Here is a 22,287-nt window from a genome sequence, read left to right as displayed (position 1 = left end):
AAAATACAGACACTGAAGACTATCACGTTTCCTCTCATTTGCGAATACAGTGGAAGCTCAGTTTTCGTGTGTCTCGGAAGCCAAATGTTTTCGAACGCGCCTCAGAAGTCGAACGGCTTCCGAGGCGCATTTCTCAATTTTCACCATTGAAATTGCTGACAACCCTTTGCGCCTTGGTTGTCCAAAGGCCCGGAAGTCAAATGTTCTTCTGGAATGGTTTACGTTCGACAACTGAAGTTCCACTATATAAGGAAAGCCCCTTTGGATTAGACCAAAGACCTATGCAGTCAAGCGTCCTTTTTTCTCACAGTGACCAACTAGATTCCTATGGGAAGGACACAAATGGAACATGAACGCAAGAGTCCTGTTGCTCACATTCTTCAGCATTTGGTATTCAGAGGCCTACTGCATGCACCTATCATGGCGGATACCCATTGGTAGCCTTACCCACCATGAATTTTTTAAATTCCCCTTTAAAGCGATCCAAGTCGGTGGTCATCACTACAACTTGTGTTGGTCAATTTTATAATTTAACTACGTGCTGTGTGAAAAGGTCCTTTCTTTTGTCTGTCTGGACTCTCCCACCGTTCAGCTTCATAGGGTGATGATCCCTGGTTCTAGCATTATGAGAAAGGAGGAAAAGGTTCTCTCAATCTACCTTTCCCCTCCAAAAATGTGCATAATTGGATAAACCTCTTGTCCCTTCTTACTCACTTCAACCCTCCTCCAAACAAAAAATGCCCCAGTCCCCAGATCGTATTCCTTGCCATATTTCTCAGTTACATTGGAACCAGGGAGAAGGCTTTGCACACATATGTGAAAGAAACTTAAGAATAGAAATTGGCACACACTTCCACTTACATTATTGTGAACCTGAAGCAATAAAAATTGCATGTTTTTACTTCCTTTCATTCTCAATGCATATATTTATAGGTGCCCCCTGCCAGTAACGCTTAGATAAGGTAAAGGGACCGCTGACCATTAGGTCCAGTCATGACCGACTCTGGGCTCATTTCACTTTATTGGCCGAGGGAGCTGGCGTACAGCTTCCGGGTCATGTGGCCAGTATGACTAAGCCGCTTCTGGCGAACCAGAGCAGTGCACGGAAACGCCGCTTACCTTCCCACCGGAGCGGTACCTATTTATCTACTTGCACTTTGATGTGCTTTCGAACTGCTAGGTTGGCAGGAGCAGGGACCGAGCAACGGGAGCTCACCCTGTCGCAGGGATTCAAACCGCCAACCTTCTGATCAGCAAGTCCTAGGCTCTGTGGTTTAACCCACAGTGCCACCCGCATCTTGGCAAATCCAAAGGCTGGCTCAAGAGAGTTTGAAGCCTAAGACAAAAATCCCAAAGAGCTCCATTTACTGTCTCTTGCACAGCTGCCGTTCATTTCAATGGAGTTTGAGAAATATGGAGATAATACTAGCCTACTTTAAGGTTTTGTGATGATTAATACTGAAATAATGTACACAGAGAGCTTTGAACATATGAAACGCACCATATAAACGTTGAGTATTTCATGCTTTCAAGTCTCTCCAAGAAAGGATCCCGGGTGGAGTTTGCCTATCAGGCCTTTTAGTACTTCAGGAAGTAATGTGAGGAGAGAGCAGAGTATCTTCTTATCATGTCAAAAGAATTCTGTCTTGATACTTTGGTGGCCTAAAGCGAGTATGTATGGCCTAGATTTACAGATGGATGCATGCATGCATTTATGTACTTTTGAGATTTATATCCCATCACATGGCTTCAAAGGAGCTATAAGATGAACACAAACAGTGGGAGTCCACAAAGTTCTGTTTTCTGGGCATCATATAATTGTACATTTGGAAAAGTACATGTTAATTCCCCCAAATGTTTACATACATGCTTAGAAGTATGTTTTAAGCAGGAAACATTTTAACCATGTATTTATTATACGTTACCCCCAAACCATTCTTGCAGTGCTTTGAGATGTTTTCCTTGGGTTACTTTCCCGATGTATTTTTTTGTTTTGTTTTGTTTACAGTTTGACATTCTCCTCCTCATTCTCGTCTCTTGTTTTTCTTAACTGTATCCTGTTGTAATATTCCCTTTGGAAGGCCTTTTCTAAGAATATTTTTGTACAGATTTTGAAAGCTTCCTTCCTGGCTTTTGCATCCTCTCTTCAGATGTCTAAATTAGAGATAATGGTCCTTTGCTAAACTTCTCAGGAGATGAGGGGAAGGAGAGGACTTTATAGTCTCTTCTCCACACAGCTTGCTTAATTTGTAATGTGCATAAAATGTTGTGTGTTAGAAACAGTGCCTTACTGTTAGCTGTTAGCAAGGAAGAGACATCAACATTCAAGGCAAGCTTTTAAGAATATGTCAGCATTTTCTAATCCATTTTTCCAATCTTCCATGGAGCTTTGGGGAAATGATGGAGACAGTATTTAAATGACAGTTCAAGAGCCTCATTCCTTTTAATCTAAAATCTTATGGTATAAAATAGTGTAATCTGTAAGAACTAAGAATCAAACTCCAAATAATTTAAATAGCTGCTGTTGAAACAAGAGGTGAGTTCCTTTAAATATGTACTAGATGAATCATTGTTATATGAGGATGATGATGATAATTTATTATTTATACCCCGCCCATCTGGCTGGGTTTCCCCAGCCACTCTGGGCAGCTTCCAACAAAACACTAAAATACAATAACCTAATAAACATTAAAAACTTCCCTAAACAGGGCTGCCTTCAGATGTCTTCTAAAAGTTTGGTAGTTATTTTTCTCTTTGACATCTGGTGGGAGGGCGTTCCACAGGGCAGGTGCCACTACCGAGAAGGCCCTCTGCCTGGTTCCCTGTAACTTGGCTTCTCGCAGTGAGGGAACTGCCAGAAGGCCCTCGGCGCTGGACCTCAGTGTCCAGGGAGAACGATGGAGGTGGAGACGCTCCTTCAGGTATACTGGACCGAGGCCATTTAGGGCTTTAAAGCAGTGCTTTTTTCTGGAAGAAATTTTTCAAATGTTAAAAGTGTAGCACTCACTGTAACAACTTCATGATGAGTACCGGCACCTGTTTTTCTTAAAAACAACAACCAAAACACTGGTTATAAGCATTACTTGCTTTGAAGAAAGTGTGTGGCCGGTACTGTCAATCAGCAGCATTCATTTGCCGCACTATTGCTCCTCCCCTCCCATTATTGTTGGTGCTGTCAATAATAGTCTCTTGTCAGAAGAATAAGGAGCAGCAGCAGCAGCAGCAACAACAACAACATATCATTATGCAGCCACAAGCATTCTTGGATGACACCGATTATTTAGATCCATTCCAATCTGGGTTCAGGCTTGGCCATGGGACAGAGTCAGCCTTGGTTGGCCTGATGAAGTTTAGCCTTCGCAGAGTTACAATTTCCAGCAACGCAACCCTTAACAAACTACATTGCCCAGAATTCTTTGAGGAAAAGAACATGCTTCAAATGTTCTTTGATGGCACAGGGTGTTCACAGTCCTAGTCTCCTACCAACTTCATACAACATAACAGCGATATTAGCCTACTGCACTGATATTTAGGCCAAGATTGGTGTACACCTCCCAGGAGCGCAGGCAGTGCTGGTGGCAAACAGATGCAGCAGAAAAGAGAACGACGCTGTGTGTACTTTTGAACTACAGTGGTACCTTGGGTTATAGATGCTTCAGGTTACAGACGCTTCAGGTTACAGACTCAGCTTACCCAGAAATAGTACCTCGGGTTAAGAACTTTGCTTCAGGATGAGAACAGAAATCGTGCGGCGGCAGCGGGAGGCCCCATTAGCTAAAGTGGTACCTCAGCTTAAGAACAGTTTCAGGTTAAGAACGGACCTCCTGAACGAATTAAGTTCTTAACCCAAGGTACCACTGTAGTTACTAATCTATACACATAACAGGAAAAATAACTGGCTTGTCAGAGGCTACATTCTGGCGCTACATTAGTTTCCGTTTGCTCAGGAACGATTGCAATTTGCTATGATCTATTCCTAGCAAATAATCTTTATTCCTCACCATCCAACCCCAACACATTGTTTTCCAATGGCTAGGATCCTTGGGTGTGGCCTGTGGGATTTTTTAAAAAAACTTTCAATCATTTTTTCAACAGCAAACTCCCAGGCCACATTAGAAACTGCTTTTGAAAGTCCTGTGGGTTTCAAATGTGCTCCACCATGTGATATCGAGTGTGTGTTGTGGTTTGAAAAATATAATCCCATAGTGCTCTTAGGCATGCATAACTAATTGCACTGCTCTTTGGATGGCAGCCAGTGAATCGAAGCACAGTTGCATGCATGGTTGTATTCACCTCCCTTTAGTTAGATGGCTATTAATACTGTGAACTTTGGAGAGAGAAAACGTAATTGTCTCTAGACTGGTTATGTAACATGCTTGCTTTTCAATTCACCTAATGAATGTGCTAGGAGCAGAGATTAATCCTTGAACTTTTTTTATATATATACATGGCATGCTCTTCAAAGCTTTACATATTATCATCCAATGGCTAAAAGGAAATTGTAATGTTATACCTCACTAACATCTTGCGATGGGGAAAATGGGTGAAAATTTCATTTAATGCTTGAAATATTCCAGTGCATTGTAACATTCCGTTTCTCAAAAAATTATTAGCTATTTGCCCACCTGCTCTGTTACCAAGTTTGTTCATTTTATCATAGATACAATATCGCAGACTCGTCATAGACAATCAGATTTTAATGGGGCGCTTTTCTATTGATTGGCATATGGGATGTTAGGGGAGCTGTAGTATCTCTGGTGGGTCTGATGATCAAGAAGGCTGCTACTGCAAGTGCTTTAGAGGGAAATGAGAGGCAGATGGGGTTTGTTAACCTAGGAAGGTGGCCCATCTAGGAGAGGGAAAACTCTAGTCCTAAACTTCCACTGCCTTGTGGCTATACTCATTTGTGAGAAAGGTTTTGAGAGTAAACCCCACGGGAAAATGTGTACCTGCTGCCTTGCAGAACATCTTCAGGAGAATAAAAGGCCAAAGGAGTAAACCTTAAACAAATCCGGAGTGGAGTCCCTAAGACAGTTGGATGGTGTTTTATGCATCTCCTTCTGGCCACTCCTGTTGCCAAATGCATTGTTCTGCTTTCCTTTGGACCATATCAGTGAGGCCAAGAGGAAGGTTGTGTCACCTGAACAGCCCAGGACCTTCATACACACTGCCCAGACTTACGCTCTGGAAAGGTCACTTCAGTTCTGCTAACACAACAAAAAACAATGTGGGAGGCAGCAGTTACAAGTTACTGATCTCTGCAGCCGCAGCTGTTGCTCTAATTCTCCAGTGATTTGACTTCACCCCCGGAGGCACACTCCATTGTTTCTCTACAAACCGATGCCAAAAATTTTTATAGGTGATAAGAGATTATTGTGGCTGTGAGGAGGTAAATAACCTTTTCCTGATCTTCTAATAATACTGTTGTTTTCATGTAACCAAGAAACAATGAGGGTCCGATGGCAAAATATAACACGTTTATTTATTTATTTATTTAGTTAGTTAGTTAGTTAGTTAGTTAGTAAGTGAGTTAATAAAATTTATCCACAACTTGATTGTAAGAAATTTGTTTTCCCCACATGTTTGATAATGGACTATCATATTTATTAATCATTGGCTGTATAAAATACATACACCCAAAATTTACTGACATTGCATGACATTTCTAATAGGAATATTTATCTCTGACGTATAAGATTCCATGAAATATGGTGCAGTAAATTTCCCTTTCTTTTCACTAGGAAAATGGGGTGTGGAGCATTACTGCTCCACAATACTACTATGCTTGTCCATACTATGTTATTTCTATCTGTGCTGCAGGAAAAGCATATTGGGAATCAGGACTGGTCTATGGTGCTGACTTGAGTACATGTCAGAGCCCAAGCACCCTTCTGATTTTGCCCAATACAGAATAATTGTCATGGACGACCAGGGTCTAGAATTCTCTGTCTTCTATTGGCAGTTGTGGTATTGTGTATAGATTCAATTCTTAATAAAGCAAGCTTAGGGAGTCTACAGTGTTGAAGAAGAAACTTTAGCAAGTGTTTGCAATTTCCTCCCCACCCCCCAAACTTATTATTTGGGCTGAAAACAAAGCAGAAGAAAAATCAGCCCAAAAGAAATAGCTTTATTTGGTGAAATGCGCCTTTGATCTCTGTGGGTTGCTGCTTTCTTCTTTTTCTTCAGCTGCTTCGTGGGGTTTCAAAACCTTACGTTCTCCAGCTGTGAATGTGTATTTTATCATACCAAGAACCTATAGTGGGATTCATGGGTTACTATAGCTAATCTCTAGAAACACTCTCGCTTTTAAGATTTAATAGGTTGTGTTTTTCTTACCGGAGGGGAAACACAGTTCCAAGACCGATACCAAGTGTCTTAAAATCATATTTATAGTTATGACCTATTCCTGCTCTTCCTTCTGCACACTAATTGGCTGAACAGCCTTGGACCCAAGTCTGGCTGGTTGCCAAAATTCTTACAGGAAGCCTCCAGGCTACCTCACTGGAAGGCCAAGTTAAAATTTGCCTATATCTTGAGGGGGAAAGTACCATTGTTAGCTGATAATTCACTGCATTCCTGAGTTGTAGAAATCTGAAACAGGCTCCTTTTACTTCAGGAAATCGCTGGCAACGATCTGAAAACAGGGCCATCGATTGTTTGACACCTCTGCTGGGCAGCATAGTTGGTTATTCCAACACTGTTTCAAGGCATAAAATCACACCTATGAGCTATATAATATGTTCATTTAGTTGGGTGTAAGTCTCACTGTCCATAGTAATGAACTGGGTGATTCAATGAGAGGCCTGAGGGCCGCATGTGGCCCTTGAGGACTTTTTTAGTAGCCATTGGCAACATTTGACATTGTGTTGCATTCCAAAACTGGGTAAGCAAGGTACTGGGCTTTGGGAAGGAGGCATGAGGGCTCTGGCAGGGTCCTAGATTCCTCTTGCTGCCTTCCCAAAGCCAAGTTAGTGCTTTCCCAGTTTTAGGAAGGAAGTAGGAGGGCTCTAGGACCCTGTGTCCTGAACCCTTGGCCTACCAGGCAGCAAGTCAGTATGTTAAGCCCCCAGTTCAGGATCAATCCTCTTGTCAAAAGTCCAAACAGAAGCTCAGTCCCACAAAGATCCTGGAGCATCCAAGCTGAGGCCCATCAACATGGGCAGTTGTGCAGACACAGCACCTCAGCTCTGCTTCCCTTTTGTTCCTTGCATGCTGATTGCAGCATCTGGGCTTGATGAGGCAGCCAACTTCAGCTGAGGACTCACATGCCTTTTCTCAGAGCTAGCGAGCCCCACCTGGTCAGCTAAGGAGCTGGGCTGTGGCCCCTTGCCTGCCTCGGCTTCCTGGAGCACCTCTCCTGCTTCTCCCTGCGCCTCAGAGCTCACCATGTTTGGGGAGACGGGGGCCTTTCTGGCTCTGGTGATGGGTCCTGCTGCTCTGGTTCCTGTGTACTGACCCCCATCCCTTCATAATCCTCCATCACCCTGTGAGTACCAACCTCTCCTTCCTCATCCCTAGCTTGCCCCAGCATGTCTCAGTCCAGGCTACACCCCTCGCCAGTTTTCTCTGCCTCATCCCGATTGTCCTGCCAGTTCATGACACCCTGTCAGAGCCTTGTGCCTCCTTCTCACAGCCCCTGTCTGGCCAGCTTTGGGAAGGCAGAGTGAGGGCTGGGGTGGCACCCCACCACCACCACCATGTGACAAGGCAGTGTGCAGCCCGCAGGTTCCGCGTTGAGGTACTCTTGCAGTCTACTTGGTATGAAAAGTTGGCCAGCCCTGGTAAAGAATATAGGACACTGCCGTAGGCTAGCCCATTGGTCCACCTAGTTCTCCAGAGTTTCAAACAGAGGTCTTTGCCAGCCCTACCTGGAGATGCTAGGGATTGAGTCTGGGATCTCCTGTATGCAAAGCACACATTCTCTCTCTCATTTAGCAGGATTTATAGCTCAGAAAAATTGCAGGCTCGAGCTGTAATTCTTTCAAGGACTGCAGTCTTTCTCTGAGAGGAGGTGTTCCTCCAGGCCCTAAGGCCAATTCATACTATGTGGGGATTGAGTGTGGGGCAGTCCTCTTTTGCAAGAACGTTATTACACATTGCATGCAGAAGGTTGCTTCTTTGCTCCCCGCATTAATCTCAACCCCGCTGTTAAAACCTGCCACCCAAAGAAGCTCTGGTTCAGGTGATGCATTTTAATATGGAGAGCCGAACAGGCAGATAGGAAGTCTATATTGTGGTGGCCACTGCAGATTTGAAATCTGGTCAACTCAGGGTAGAAGAAGGATCCCTTTTGTAGATGGCAGGTGGGGAGCAGGAAGCAAATGAGTTGGGGAAAGAAGTAAATATCCAATTTTGAACCTCCCAGGTTTTTCATTGGGGAGCTTCTATTACAAGTTCAATATTTTGTTAATACTGTTTCCTCTTTTCTTCCACTGGCAGGTCTGAAATATTTTGGATATTTCTTCTTTTCCTGCCCCTTTGCTTCCTGGTCCCTCTTTCCCTATTTGCCAGGGGTTTCCCCCTTCTTGCTGCACCTTTTTTTGTAGAAAAAGGATTGGAACTCGGTGCAGGTTGCATTTCTAACAGGAATGCTAGAGCCATGAAATACTAGATTTGGCTTCTTGCTTGAAAACAGCATGTGAACATCAGTTCTCCTCTCTTTTGCCAGCTCCTGGCCATACATACTCGTATTTTCATTTCCTCCTTTCTTCCAATTTCCCCCCCCCCATCTCCATTCCACCCATCTGCTGCTTTCTAAAGGCTCTCCTTTCCTCTTTGCTACTTTTAATCTTCCTTTCCAAGGACCTTCTTCCTGTCATCCCCCACTCCTCCCTAACAATCGGTCAGTCTGGAGAGTAACTTCATCACAATGAAAAAAATACTTCATGAAATAATTCCTATTTCAACACTTTTGGATTACTTCTATTTTCAGCTTTTTTGTGCTGCATCTACTAGCCTTCATTTTGCTATCTGTGTTTTATTGAATGTACTGGAAGAATAAACGATGGCGCAAGCCCAGTGTGGCAGGGTAAATTTAAACCACACTGCAGTTTTAAAGTACAGTGGTGCCTCGCAAGACGAAATTAATTCGTTCTGCAAGTCTCTTCGTCTTGCGAGTTTTTCGTCTTGCGATGCACGGTTTCCCATAGGAATGCATTGAAAATCAATTAATGTGTTCCTATGGAAACCGCCTTCAGAACCAGGTCCGGGGACAGTCTGTCCCCGACCTCTTCTGAAGGCTGGGGGGGGGACAAGGGCTTTTCTTCCCACCCCCAGCATTTTAAAAAACCCCGGGACAGCGGAGGACTTCTCCGCTGTCTGGGGCGATCTTAAAATGCTGGCGGGCGGCATTTTAAAATCGCCCCGGGACAGCGGAGGACTTCTCCGCTGTCCGGGGCGATTTAAAAGCCCCTGGGAAGGCAGGCAGGGGGGACAAAGACTTTTGCCCCCCGCCAGCCTTCAGAAGAGGTCCAGGACCTCTTCTGAAGGCGGGCGGGGGGCGAAAGTCTTTGCTCCCCCCCTGCCTTCAAAAACTGTCCTGGATAGGCTTCACGGACCTCTCCCACTGCTTGCGGAGAGTTGCCAGCATGCCGAAGCCTGCGCGCGCTGAGATCAGCGCGCCCAGGCTTCGCGGCCCCGCCGCCCGGCTTCGGAGCATCGTTCCGAAGCCGGGCGGTGGGAGGAGGTGTTCCCTCCCCGCTGCCCGGCTTCGGAGCATCGTTCCGAAGCCGGGCGGCGGCGGGAGGTGTTCCCGCCCTGCCGCCCGGCTTCGGAGGAGCCTTCCGAAGCCCGCGGCGGGTGGAGGTGTTCCCGCCCCACCGCCCGGCTTCGGAGGAGCCTTCCGAAGCCCGCGGCGGGTGGAGGTGTCCCCGCCCCGCCGCCAGGCTTCGGAGGAGGTCCGAGGACAGTGGGGAAGACGCGCTGCGCTTCCCCGCTGTCCCGGAGATTTCCCTATGGGCTGTCGTCTTGCGAAGCAAGCCCATAGGGAAATTCGTTTTGCGAAGCGCCTCCAAAATGGAAAACCCTTTCGTCTAGTGGGTTTTCCGTCTTGCGAGGCATTCGTCTTGCGGGGTACCACTGTATACGGATCTTTATCAGCAGTACATCTCATCAAATTCCAATGGAATGTGCCATTATTTGTTGTGAGAGCAAACCATTCTGTGGTAATCCACACAAGGATGTGTTAAAGATCTGCAGAAATGAAGGCAGTAAACTCCTAAATCGTGGGGTATAATTTCAGCAACAGGGCCCTTGTCTGTTTTGAGACCAGCATATGATGTTGCTCTCCTTTCAGTCAAACAGGCTGCCTCTCAGTTTGGAGATTAAAAAGCGCAACACCCAGATTTAGCATTTTTTCAATCATAAGCATCAAGCAGCTTTTAATGAATCCAATGTAGCAATGCAGTTTGTCTGTTTAATAACATAGCACCAGACACTTAGTAATCAAACTGGGTGGCTGTAGAGGCAGACTGCTTGGGAGACAGTGGAAAGGAGGAAATACCACAGGCTCTCTGACTGCAGTTCAACACTCAAACATGTTCTTAGTTAACCCTAGTAGAGGAAAATAGGGATGTCCTAAGTAAAAGTGGATGGGACGCGGGTGGTGCTGTGGTCTAAACCACAGAGCCTAGGGCTTGCCAATCGGAAGGTTGGCGGTTCGAATCCCCGCAACGGGGTGAGCTCCCATTGCTCGGTCCCTGCTCCTGCCCACCTAGCAGTTTGAAAGCACGTGAAATGCAAGTAGATAAATAGGTACCACTCCAGTGGAAAGGTAAACGGCGTTTCCGTGCGTTGCTCTGGTTCACCAGAAGCGGCTTAGTCATGCTGGCCACATGACCCGGAAACTGTATGCCGGCTCCCTCGGCCAGTAAAGCGAGATGAGCGCCACAACCCCAGAGTTATCCGTGACTGGACCTAATGGTCAGGGGTCCCTTTACCTTTAAGTCAGCCATTATGGGATCAAATCTTCTGTAAATCTGGGACTGTCCCTGTAAAATAAGGACACTTGGAAGGTCTGATATTGAAATAAGGATTTGTGTTTTTATTTAAAGAGACTAAAAGCACAAGCACGAATGAGACAGCCGCTTTCGTTACAGCAGTATGCAGAGACTGTTCAAATTAATACAAAATCCAATCAAAATGGGTGTGTCCAACTCTGGACTAGCAAAACTGATAATGAAAAGAGCAAGATCCTCTGCGCATACAGAGGTACAATTACTTTCTGTAGTCAGCCAGCCACTCCCAGGATTTGATGAGTCCCAAGTTCCACATTGTATGGAACTAGTTTGCGTTGCACATGGTACAATGACTCACCTACTTCTGTGTTCTACATTGTTGACCTTTTAGCCTCACTTTGTAGAAAACTTTTCTTCATTCTTCTTACGTTCAGGGTATACACCTGCCCACTGTGGTGAGTATTTCGTGCATCTGGTAGAGTGGCCCATGAAAGCTTAGGCCATGGGAATTTCCTTTCTAATGTGCCAACAGACACTTGATTGTTTTTAGTCAAAAAGGCCAGAACGGCCGTCCCTTCTGGAAATCTTCAAAAGTGGCTTCTTTTGCTTTGGAAAGAAGCTGCACTTCCCAACAATCAGTAAGGCAGTTGGAAAGGTTGTCTTGTTTGTGATTCACATAGTTGGTGGACCAGTATTTCCTCCTGCAGCAAGTTGCCTTTCAGAACAAAAGAGGGATTTTTGTTTCAGTAAAGTGCCAATTGTGTGAAACCTGCTCAAAAGCTGCTCTGCTTCTTAGACACTCAAAATTCTGGCATGTTCTCTGCTGGCACCTCTCTACAGTAGATTTGTTTTTCTTTGTGTTAACTCAGATTGCATGTTCGTATCTATCTTTTCCATACAGCAAAAATGTTACGGCTGCTGGGCAGTGTTGTAAACAAAATCTGCCCTTTTCCCCTTATGGGGTATCCAAGAGCCCGTATAGTCTCCTTACATGGGTTCCCTATTGGTAGGAGAAAATAACAGAGGCAACCGGAGAATATTTAGAAGCAAAGCAGCTAGTAAGCCTGATCTTTATTGATCTGTTGCAACAGGGTGCTCCCTTCGCACGCAGGAAAGGAGGAGGACCCAGAACCAAGGTGTGCCTGCTCTTATATAGACATTTTAAATTCCCTGCCCAGGAGCTCAAGACCACCCCTCCATACATCATACATACATCACAGAAGGGGTGTAACCCAAGACCACCCCTCACAAACATCATACCTACATTCAGAAAAGGTGGTCTATCACAGAAATTTGAATGTTGTTGTTTTTCCTGTCTGCCAGGTTATCTGATAATGCCTTATCTGATTGCCTTTCGTGGTAGTCTGTCATCCTTTGAAATGGTGATTACTAAATTCCTGTAACAAGGAAGGTTATTTTCACCTCCTCCCTCCTTGCAGAGAAACATTTGGTCAGCTTGGGAGTCAAAATGGTTTCAGGACTGTCTTCCTGTGCTGCTTCAGACATGTGGTTTATATATTTATGTACGAGTTTGCTTGGTACATTTATGAACATTTAATATATATCTTAAGACCTTAAAATTCTTATTACAGCAACCATCTTTGGTTAAGCTGGTGGCTTAGTCAGGGGTGGTTGACTGACATTCCCTTAGTGGCAGCCAATGTCTGAGGACGTTTTCTTTAATGGCCATTGTACATGCCGGCTGTGATCTGAAATCAGTTTTCTGTTAGTGAGTGTAGCAGAAGTGAAGGCAGTTTGAATTTGGACACAGAGGCCCCTTTTGTATGTCATGGTAAACCATTGTTATTGCCTTACTGTGGGGTAGCCAATATGGTTCAGATGTTATTAGATGACAACTCCCGTCAACCCCAATTTGGGGTTGTTTGTTTGTTTTTACTTAACTCTTCTTGTATGCAGGGGAATCAAAACATGGCTCATTTTTCTCAAGCAAACCACAATAATTAAGCCAAGAACAAACGAGAACAAAAGATTGCGGCTTGTTGGAAGTAAAATAAAACACAAACCCAAGTTTGGACATAAGAGCATGCCAGAAATGGTGGTTTGTTTCCCCTGCACAATACCAGGGAGGAGCAAAGTAGCAAAGATTGGTGCAGCATTTAACTATGGTTTATTATGATGCTCAAACAAGGCCGGAGGCAGTATTTAAACAAAATGATAAATATTGTGGTTGATTGTTAATGAATGACCCTGGATGAGCCTCAGGCTCACACTCCCCTCCCCCACTTCCTTCTCCTGTGTCAAAACTGGGAGCAGTTTTGTAGCTTTCGCTTCTGTTTTTAACTGAGTTCAGTATTATGTCCAAACCTGTGGTTAGTCTTAATTATGATTTACTAAATCTGCAGCATATTTACATAATAATTTGCTATTGAAGGAAAAAAGGTGAGAGCAGAAGAGACATGAGCATCCTAAAAGGAAGGAAATCTTACTGCACATGACATGACTGTTATCTGAACTTCGTATGCAGGCAGGCACATGTAGTTTACTTGTTTCTGGGTAGATGACAGGTTGGGTGCGGCTCACTGTTGCTTTAAATCTCTCAGGTGCACACAGCAAAGTTTGTCTTTCCAGCCGTCTGTGATGTCATGCATTTCCTTGTGTGGGCCAGCCAATTAAAAAAGTTTTCTTCCTGCAGGTATCAGATTGGGAGCTCGAATGCCTTGTTGTCGAATGCCTGTCGTCGGGCTAGACATCTGTTGAAGAAGGCTGCTTTCTTTTCTTTTCTTCTGGTCGGGATGTACCTTATGGCCCTGCAAATGAATTGAAAATCTAGTTGCATACACCAGTAACGAAAGGTGAGTTGAGTTACGCTGTTTTGCTCTAAACTTTCATTCTTGCTTACGGGCTCCAGGCTATTATTAAAGAAGCAAATCCTAACCTGTCAGAGGAACTAATTGTAGGGAACAAATATTTGCATGCTTTTAAAAGAACTGGATAATGTGCTTGCTTTTATAGTTTTGAAGTGAAATTTCTGCTTCAGTCTTCCACTCTGGCTTTTATTGTAAGAAAGGCTTCCATGAGGTTGCTTGTAACATTGTGTTGGAAGGTTTAATTCACCGAAGCTGCAAACCTGTGCACGCTGAGTGGAGAGTAAGTCCCGTTGATTTACTGTCAGGTAAAAATGCAGAATCATACTATAAGGAGATGGCAATCTTCACATTGATTACTCTGTAGAACAACATACTTGAGAAGCGTTTTAAGGATTGCAGTTTAAATGCAGCTGGATTATAGTTTCTGTATGGATTATTTTAAATCCCTCATCCCCCCCCCCCAAATGCTAATTAAACAACATCCTTCTTAACATCAGTTGTAATTGCTTTGTTTTATATCCCTTGGCTGGCAAAACCCCAGGGTTATATGGTGAAATCTCACCAGAACCACACTGAAACCTCTCTCACAAAATCTCCTGTAGTAAAAGTCTTCCCGTATATAGTTTCTTGTTACTGCTAACATGTTTGGCTTTGTAAAAAAAAGGACAAGGATGGACCTGTCCCTACACAGAATTTGCCCCAGATTGCAAAGGAGTAGCCTGCATAAAAATCTGTAACCCTCTGTGTGTGTTTTCAGAAGTCAGTCCTGCTGCGATCAACAAGGTCTACATGTTTAGGTTAGCAGCTGATGGAAGCTATTTGCTGTTTGGTTTCAAACACAGGTTTATGTGGATACAGCAAGCTGATGTTCTAGTGTGATCAAAGGAGCTTTTAACTCTGCACACCCTGTGACCCAGGAAGCTGAATGCAGCCATATATGGTGGCCTGACAGGGTCACAATTTATCTCTTGTTTTTGTTGGTTGCCTGGGACTGCAGGGACAAAAGGACTGGGCAGAGAAGAGCTTGGAGATGCACCTGGAGGCACCAAAACATGCCAGTTGGTGGATTCTGTGCAGTTTGGCAGAGCACGAGTTGTGCAGCAAAACAGATCTGAAAAGTTAGGATTTGTTATGGGACTGTGTAAGGCGTTTGCAGATACTTTGTGTACATGAGGTGTACATAACTCTGTCCTTCCCCAAATTTTGAAATGGGCAAATCTTTTCATGTTCCTATACTTGTAAGAAGCACTTTAAGAATTTGTTTTGTCAAATATAGTACATGCAAATACAGTGTATGCATTTGTTTTCTAAAGACTCCAATTTAATGGGGGGCAGAGAGGAATCAGTATTAAGGATTAATACCAATTAGTGGTGCCTCGCAAGACGAAAATAATTCATTCCGTGAGTCTTTTCGTCGTGCGATGTTTTTCGTCTTGCGAAGCATGGTCCGTCGAACTGCGCCTCTTCAAGCGGCTTTAAGAAAAAAGCGCAAGACATTTTCGTCTTGCGAAGCAAGCCCATAGGGAAATTCGTCTAGCGAAGCAACGCAAAACCGAAAAACCCTTTCGTCTAGCGAGTTTTGGTCGTGCGAGGCATTCGTCTTGCGGGGCACCACTGTACAGTCGTACCTTGGAAGCCGAACGGAAGCCGTTCTGGAAGTCAGTTCGGCAATCAAGGCACGGATTCCAATTGGTTGCAGGAGCTTCAGGCACGTAATCAGAAGCTGCGCTGGACATTTGGCTTCCAAAGAACGTTTGCAAACTGGAACACTCACTTCCGGCATTCGGGAGCCAAAACGATTGACTCACAAGGTGTTCGACTTCCGAGATACGACTGTGGTAGGAAGCACAACTTTATGGGATTTTCCTATTAATTCTTGTGGGGCTTTGTAGACCCCCTTACTCCTGCACTCTTCCTTTCAACTTGAGACACAGTGTGGTATTATGGTTGTTATGTCAGATTAGGACCTGGGAGACTAGAGTTCAAATCCCCACTCGACCAGGATGCTCACTGGGGGACCTTGGGCCAGTCACTGCCTCTCAGCCTAACCAACCTCTCAGGGTTGTTGGGAGGATTACCTGATGAGGGGGAGAACGATGTACACCACCTTGACATCCTTTGGAGAAAAAGGTGGGATTTAAATGCAATCACTCAGTCACTCAATCAATCAATCAATCAATCAATCAATCAATATCAACTTACTGTATTTTTCACTCTATAAGACACACTTTTCCCCCTCCAAAAATTAAGGGGAAATGTGTGTGCATCTTATGGAGCGAATGCAGGCTCCATGGCTTCAGCGATAGCAACGCAAAGTCTCCGAAGCGCAGTGGGAGCACTCCCGCCGTGTTCTGGAGGCTTTGGGTTGCTTTCGCTGAAGCCAGGAGAACAAGAGGGATCGGTGCGCACCGATCCCTCTTGCTCTCCTGGCTTTGCTTTGCTGGAGAGGTGCTCCACAGCTTTCCCTCTCTGCCCAGCGTCCCTTCAGCGAAGCAGGAGGAGAAATGGAAGGGGCTCCATTTCTCCTGCTGCTTTGCTAAAGGGGCGCTGCGCAGAGAGGGAGAGAATTTTTTTTACTTGTTCTCCCCCTCTAAAACAAGGTGCGTCCTATGGTCAGGTGCATCCTATAGAGCGAAAAATACGGTAAATGGAAGTAGGCATAATAATGATAATAATAAAGTAATGGCAACTGGCTAACCTCTTACCGAGGTGTAGACAAACTCAGCCCTCCAGATGTTTTGGGACTGCCACTCTCATCATCCCTCGCTAACAGGACCAGTGGTCAGGGATGATGGGAATTGTAGTCCCCAAACATCTGGAAGGCCGAGTTTGCCTATGCCTGCTCTTATCAGTTGCATCAGCATCCAAGTAACTATTGAGTTATCCAATGAGTTTTCATCATGTTGAACTACTGTATGTAATGGTATTAGGCAGACATAATTTCACACACACACACCCTTCATTTTAAGTGTGACCTAATTAACTTGGAAGCCCTTTTAACAAATAACATAAATCAATAAAATGCAATGGGTGTGTGTGGGTGCAGTGGGAATGCATTAGGGTGGCCAAATCTGCAAAAAGAGAAGATGCATCGGCAAGAAGGAGAGCGAAAGACGGCAGAAATGTGCACAAAATTTGCATGTGCTAATCTATGCATCTAGATGCAAATTTCTAAATAATTACCATAATTTAAACAAAAGTGCAATACTTCTCACAATGGTGGGGAAGACTGCAGCCAGATGAGCTGTGTACCAGCTCAGGCTGCTTTCGACCGTGCTAACTATGTATATAGATGCCATCAAGGTATGTACTCTTCCTCGTTTTTTGATTTTGGACTTGACAGTTCTTGAAACGGAGGGCCATCCCCAGTAAAACAGAACATAAAACTATTGCGTATGATATAGCAAAGGATGTGTGTTACATATCTGCATATCCCTTTGGGGTTAGTTCTGACTGAAATGTATAGGAGGCTTAAGGAAGTGTTTTAAAATAATTCAGTCTTTTATAGTGATGCACCTAACTTTTTTTAAAAAAAACCTTCCACCAACATAAATCCAAACAAGCTGAAAAAGCATGTCTGTCAGATAGTATTCTCTTATCCTGTGAAACAATCCCTACTTGCAGTTTCTGGTACCAGTTCATTTTGCTCTTAGGTTTGTTCTTCCAGTGTCTTTGGTACTTTCTGGAGTGTTTTTCTGGACTTCTGGGTCTGGGCGTTAACGGCTGCAGGCCTTTATTAGATGTATAGCCCTGAGCTGAGAAAAGGAATGTTCCTGGCTCCGAATACTGCATGTCTACTGGAGAAGAAAATGGATATGCTATGCGAGAGCTCTGCAAAAGGTTCCAGTGGCTCCCAATAGAATAGCATTTTTGGTGAGAAATGCATATAAAATGCACAGGCAGGAGAAGAGATTTGATTCACTCTATTGGCTTGGAAAATGTATTGTTTTGCAGAATGTAACATCACCTAATAAATCAAGGATCTTTTTTTCCCATGTAAGAAAGAAAATAAAATAAAAAACTTTCCAAACTGACTAGCATTCACACCGCTTGTGCATGTACAGTTTGACACTTCAAATGTCCAGTTTGAAGCAAAACTCCCCAAATACATATTTTTAAAAGAAAACTCCGACATTCCCCCCACATCAAGAACATTACTTTCTAAAGTGCAACTTTTGTGTGGAAGAGCACATATAACTTAGTTTTCAGTATTTTAAAGGATAATAGCTCTTTACTGGTCCATCTAGCCTTGATGTGTTTTATAGATCTAGCCTTATGAATAGCCAATGCCTGCTTTTTGGGATATCTGTATACAGTGCTTTTTCCTGGGGGGGGGGATGCAGGGGTACGCATACCCCTAAACATTTTGTGAATCTATGTTTGGCCTCATTGAAGGGCAGCATTTCAATATGAGTAGGAAAATGAGAGTGCCCCTAAACAATTTTTAAAGAAAAAAAGCACTGTATACCTGAAGGACCATCTCCACCCCCATTGTTCTGCCCGGACACTGAGGTCCATCTCTGGGGGCCTTCTGGCAGTTCCCTCACTGTGAAAAGTGAAGTTACAGTGAGCCAGGCAGAGGGCCTTCTTAGTAATTGCTCCCGCCCTGTGGAACATCCTCCCATCAGATATCAAGGAGATAAATAATTATGGTATATGACCTTCCGTAGACATCTGAAGGCAGCCCTGTATTGGGACTCTTTTAGTGTGTGATATTCGTATTGGGACTCTTTTAATGTGTGGCGCCCTGTTGTTGTTTCGGTGGTGGTGGTGGTGTTAATGTGTGATATTCTGTTGTTGTTGTTGTGTTTTTGTATATCGTGTTGGAAGCTACCCAGAGTTACTGGGGCGACCCAGTCAGATAAGCTGGGTACAAAAAGTGAAGCATTATTATTATTATTATTATATAAACCAATCAACCGTGTAACAAGCAGTGTCCACATTTTGAACTCATTAGACAGGTAAAATGAAATTAGACACATGTCCGGCCATTTATTCAAAACCATGGGAGAAAACAATTCATATATCCCGAGGCAGGGTCTGACTGATGAGAATTCTCAAGTCACCCTGAAGTCAACCCTCAAGGATAGGTGTTTGCTTAATCTCAGTGCTTAGAGAGGAGGAGCTGCTGTTGTCCTGTAGACTTTTGTTTTCACACCAGGTTAATTTCTCCTGGCAATTGAGAAGAGAGGGAAATTAACTGAGCCAAGCTTTCCTCCAGTGACAGATGATTGGAGGGCACCCTCAGAATTCCAAACAGGCAGAGTTTGACAACCTCTGACATGGTGAGTGTTAAATGTAGCCAAATTTTAAGAGTTGGACTATATATAGGAGTAATTGGGTGGAAATTGCTCAGGAAGAAAGGTTTTAAAAAATTGCTCAGAACAGCCTCCATGACTCATGACTGTTGCACATGACAGACAAAACACACACACAGTGGGCATTGGCATGTGGGTTGTTCCCACTGTGTCAAGAGTCTTTCATACCACTTCAAGACGTTAAATGGCAGTGACTGGTTGTGGGTTGACACAAAGCTGTTTACATAAATGGAATTGGTCTACTTAGCTACTTGCTCTCCATGTGTACAAGGCATATTCATGTGTCAGTTTGTAAAGTGTCACCCACTTAGACCTCTAGCTTTCAAGCTCAAGTGTGGAGTACTCTGAGGTAGCTCAGGCATTAGTCAGTGGCTATGTGAGGACAATCCTGTCATGGCAGCCACCCATCCTGCAAACCCATTTGCAGACTTTCTTCACATAACTCCTCCCCACAATGTTCCACATGTTCCCACTCATCGTGCAGGCCAACCAGCGTGCATTGTTTTCTGACACTGGTTGTGATATCATGTAAATATATCTTTATCCATCCAAGCCCTTGCCTCTCCTTCCCCGCCAGTCTTTCTGTTTATTATAATCAGACTTGGCTGAAATATTGAAATTCTCTGTGCAGTGTGTGCACGTGTAAGCCTGTGGGAGACGGTGCTATCCATATCCGATGCCACCACCGCCATCTTGGATGCTTTGCCATGTGACCTAAGTATGAGGATATCTGAAGTGGTGAGAGCAGATACCATCTTTGGTTTGCACAGGAACACTTGATATGCCCTTGTGCTTGTGAATATGAAATGTAGCTGTGGTGAAATGGTTGGCTTGACGAAAGCCAATAGGAAAGCAGAGATACCAGGGATAGTTTGGTGGAATAAAGACTGCATGATTCAATCTATTTCTAGAGTAGCTAAGGGATGGCAGGAGGTGAGTTTTCCATGCAGAAGAAGAAGAGAAAAGTTTGGATTTGATGTCCCGCTTTATCACTACCCGAAGGAGTCTCAAAGCGGCTAACATTCTCCTTTCCCTTCCTCCCCCACAACAAACACTCTGTGAAGTGAGTGGGGCTGAGAGACCTCAGAGCAGTGTGACTAGTCCAAGGTCACCCAGCAGCTGCATGTGGAGGAGCGGAGACGCGAACCTGGTTCCCCAGATTATGAGACTACTGCACTTAACCACTACACCACACTGGCTTTGGATTCTTTCTCCGAGCAGGGCTAGGAAAACCTAAACCTAAAAAGTCAGTGCCCAAGAAAGAGACTAGGGAACTAGATGGGTCAGTGGTCTGACTCAGTATCAGGCAGTTTCCTATGTTCCTGTGTTCCTAAACAGGCTTCAGTTCTAGCACAAGACTCATTCAGGAATATGTGATTATGGGCAAGTCATCCAAACACACTCCATGTCATCTAACCAGTGAGATGAGTTCATGCGTGGAAGCATGAGGCTTCTTTTAATAACGTCCGAATACTTGGAAGCCCCGTAGATTAAAGGAACCGCATGAGCACGCAGCATAATTAAAACATAATATGCTAAGTGCAGTAGAGTTAATGCACCTAGTTAACTATCACGTGTGCTGAAATTATGTAACTGAGTGATTTGAATACTATCTTACAAGTGTTCTGCGGTATGTCTCAAAATTGCCTGCAGCTTCTTGGTTGATAACCCACTGGACTTGTTGGACAAGAGTTGGCCTTAAAGCTAAGTGGCAAGTGCAAGAAAATCTTTAGAAAGTGAACTGCAGTTGCAGTCCTTGGATGGAATCCAACACCCTGTGATTGGACTTTGGCTCACACAGTGATTCAGCTTTCGCTCCACCCCTTGCAGCTACTTGCTCCCTTCAAAAAAATCTGCTCTGGAAGGTCCCCCAGAGCAGATTTTGAGGTGCAAAGAGGATTGTGAGACAGAGGAAGGTGGAGGAGCAGAAGTCTGTTCTGCTAGGGTACAGGCAATGTTGGATACAACCCCTGGGACCTGTGAGTGGCCCTGGAACATCTTATAAGGAAAGGTGTGCATGTACTTTAGAAATAAAATGAAGAAATGTGCATGCATCTGAAAAACACACGCACATGAGCAAGTGGGAGGGGCTGAAACCCGATGTGCATTTACATGGGAACAGGTCCTGTTAAACTTGCCGTTGAATAAACATGCATCAGGCTGCAGGTTCCAAACTGTGTAAGATAAAATGCAGTGTTTTAAAGGAAGGAGGGTTTTAGGGTTATACGTGTGCATGGGACTCAGGTGGCGCTGTGGTCTAAACCACTGAACTTCTTGGGCTTGCCAATCAGAAAGTTGGCGGTTCGAATCCACACTATGGTGGTGAGCTCCCATTGCTGTGTCCCAGCTTCTGCCAACCTAGCAGTTCGAAAGCACACCAGTGCAAGTAGATAAATAGGTACCACTGTAGTGGGAAGGTAAATGGCATTTCCAGCACTCAACACGGTCCTCTGTTGTGCCAATAGTGGTTTTGTCATGCTGGCCTCATGACCTGGAAAGCTGTCTGTGGACAAACGCCAGCTCCCTCGGCCTGAAAGCAAGATGAGCACCACAACCCCATAGTCGCCTTTGACTGGACTTAACCGTCCAGGGGTCCTTTACCTTTTGTGACATATCTGAGACCCCTGCATTGCAGGAGGTTGGACCACATGGTCTTTGGGATCCCTTCCAGCTCTACAATTCTATGATCTGCTGTGCCATAGTGACATCATCACATCAGGCCAGCTTGGGACTCTTACAAGCACAGCTGTTGTCTGGGAGGCATTGTTGCAGGAATAAGGCTGTATTTGGCCCTTCAAGGGAAAGCTTCTCCATTTGCTCTACCCCTCACAACCTTGATAGAGTTGCTGGCTGAGAGGAGCAGCTGCCTGAGGATTTACTCCTGCTTTCTTTGGCATCGGGGGTGGGTGCATTTGGGAGGCATGAGACTTAAAAAAAAAAGAGGTCTAAAATATCTGTAAGCTGCATTTTATCACTTGGCCACCTTGGGGACATTTCTGGTTGAAAGGCATAGTAATAAACTCAAACTGTCTGCTTTCCTCCCTTTTGGTTTGGGATGTTGCATGATTGAGGCATGGCAAAGAAAACTCTCAGGTTCGCTGAGGTTCCCTGGGCTCTGGCATATGGCAGCGGTGACATGTACAGTGGTACCTCAGGTTACAGACGCTTCAGGTTACAGACTCCGCT

At 44.5% G+C, this 22,287-nt stretch overlaps 1 protein-coding gene across 2 annotated transcripts in view; it reads left to right on the top strand.

The window, feature by feature from the left end:
- LNX1 (ligand of numb-protein X 1) overlaps positions 1 to 22,287 on the top strand; it is a 117,866-nt gene that overhangs the window by 13,665 nt on the left and 81,914 nt on the right. For both annotated transcript variants that reach the window (XM_082238120.1, XM_082238123.1), the window contains exon 2: positions 13,609 to 13,768. The gene's annotated coding sequence lies outside the window, so the exon portion shown is untranslated. The remainder of the gene's footprint in view (positions 1 to 13,608; positions 13,769 to 22,287) is intronic.

This window comes from Podarcis vaucheri (genome assembly GCF_965113315.1).
Source record: "Podarcis vaucheri genome assembly, chromosome: 9".
NCBI classification, from domain to species: domain Eukaryota; kingdom Metazoa; phylum Chordata; class Lepidosauria; order Squamata; family Lacertidae; genus Podarcis; species Podarcis vaucheri.
The sequence above is the reverse complement of the archived record's forward strand: the minus strand, read 5'-3'. Positions and strand labels throughout refer to the sequence as shown.